The following is a 2,507-nucleotide window of genomic DNA, read 5'->3' on the forward strand; positions in this document are numbered from 1 at the left end:
GAATATGTAAATGAAAGAAAAGGGCAATGTCCCATATTCAAAAAGAAAACTTATCTGAATACGACAACCAACTCCAATGAGTATGACATGTATTTTGGATTGAGCTTCTTGATCTTCCTATCCAAACTCCCCATTTGTTGTTAAGTTCGTGCCTTTGCCGCTGATCCACTTCTTCAAATCCATTGGACTCATACATCACATTCGATTGATGACATCTTAAAAGACTTTCGCCAACAAATCTCTTTCTTTTCACTTTTCACTTTTCTCTTGAACTTTCCATCGCCTTACGATGCCCGTGAGGGTTTTCACCAATAAGACTCTCTTATTTTTATTTCTCTCCACTCACCATTTCCTTATGGTGCCTGCAAGGGTTTTCACCAATAAGACTCTCTCATTTTCATTTCTCTCAACTCAGCATCGCCTTATGATGCCCATGGGGGTTTTCACTAATAAGACTATCTCATTTTTGTATTTCTTTCCTGATTTCTTATGCTGAGGGAGACAAGTGGTACCTCATAATGTATCATCATATACATTGCATGCTTAGCCTTAACATTATCAAAAATTGATCTGAAGGACTTTCTTTGGTTGTAACTTGGCTTTTGGTTAAGGTTAGAAAAGATGGTAAGGGGCTCAAAGTGGGGGTGGGACTTACAACTTTTGGAATCGATTCAAACAACACATTAAATCATGTCCCAGCTTTGTTGACTGGGTGAATCTTAGATCTTTATTTGGTTAGACCGAGCCAGAAATAGGGCAGCCTACGTATCTCACTCCCGAGAGAGGAGAATCAGGTCGCACGTAGTTCCATCAGCTTGTTCTTTGTTTTGATTTGATTTTGATTGATTTTTTTTCTTTAATTTTCGAACTTTTTCTTTTATTCTCATTTTCTCGACATTTATCTTTGACTCCATTTTGATTCCAGAAGAGGGATATGAAAGAAAATTAAAACGAAGCTCAAATGGGTAAACAAAGGATGACACAATGTTTGGATAGAAGAATAAAATGCCTTCATCATATCAATCTTCAAAAATGCAAGTACTAAACATGCAATAAAATCAACAAAGGATCAAATATCATAAATAATATCTTTTAACCGCATCAGTATTGATAGCCATTTCTGCCATTTTGCCTTCAGCATCTATCAAATATAAGGCTCCATTGGGCAACACTTTCTTCACAACGAAGGGACCTTGCTAGTTAGGGGAGAACTTGCCTTTCGCTTCAACATAGTGAGGAAGGATACGTCTCAATACCAACTAACCAACTTCAAAATTCCTGGGACGGACCTTTTTGTTGTACACTCGAGCCATCCCCCTCTGATACAACTGGTCATGACACACAGACGCTAGCATTTTTTCCTCAATAAAACTCAAATGTTCCAGTCGGGTTTTTACCCATTCGTCATCATCAATCTCTGCTTCTACAATGACTCGAAGAGAGGGAATTTCAACTTCTACAGGGATGACTGCTTCTGTTCCATACACCAATAAATATGGAGTTGCTCCTGTTGAAGTGCGAACAGTGGTGCGATAACCTAGTAATGCAAATGATAACTTTTCATGCCACTGTCTAGACCCTTGTACCATTTTTCGCAATATGTTTTTTATATTCTTATTGGCGGCTTCTACAGCACCATTGGCCTTTGGGCGATATGGAGTAGAATTTCGATGTGCGATCTTAAACTGTTGACATACTTCTTGCATCAAATGACTATTGATATTGGCAGCATTGTCTGTAATGATCATCTTAGGAATTCCAAGTCTACAAATGATATTGGCATGAACAAAGCCTACCACAGCCTTCTTTGTCATTGACTTGAAAGTTACTGCTTCTACCCACTTTTTGAAGTAGTCAATGGCTACCAAAATGAATCTATGTCCATTTGATGCCTTCAGCTCAATCAGTCCAATCACATCCATTTCCCAAGTCACGAACAGCCATGGAGCGGCCATTACATGCAACTCAACAGGAGGAGAACGTATCAGATCACCGTGTACCTGACATTGATGACACTTTCGAACAAATTGAATAGAATCCCTTTCCAGAAAGTATTTCAACCATGATTGCCGAGGATTATCTTGCATCTACACACATCAAAAGTCCGAGATCTAGGGTTCTCTTATACAAGATTCCCCCACTTAAGAAAAATCCATTAGCCAAACGCCTAATAGTCCTCTTTTGATCGTTGGTGGCATATGCTGGGTATTCTCCTGACTGAATGTACCGCTTGATATCCAAGAACCAAGGTTCTCCATCGAGCTCTTCTTCAACCGCATTACAGTAAGCATGATGATCACGACTCTGTATATACACTGGATTGATGTAGGCTTTTTCAGGATGTTGAAGCATTGAAGACAGAGTGGCTAAAGCATCAGCAATTTCATTATGAATCCTTGGAATATGCCTAAACTTTACTAACACAAACCGTTGACATAGCTCCTGCAAGCATTGTCGATACAGGATGAGCTTCAAATCTTGCGTCTCCCAATCACCTTGAATTTGAT

Source organism: Capsicum annuum, unplaced genomic scaffold (genome assembly GCF_002878395.1).
Source record: "Capsicum annuum cultivar UCD-10X-F1 unplaced genomic scaffold, UCD10Xv1.1 ctg81839, whole genome shotgun sequence".
In the NCBI taxonomy this organism is placed as follows: domain Eukaryota; kingdom Viridiplantae; phylum Streptophyta; class Magnoliopsida; order Solanales; family Solanaceae; genus Capsicum; species Capsicum annuum.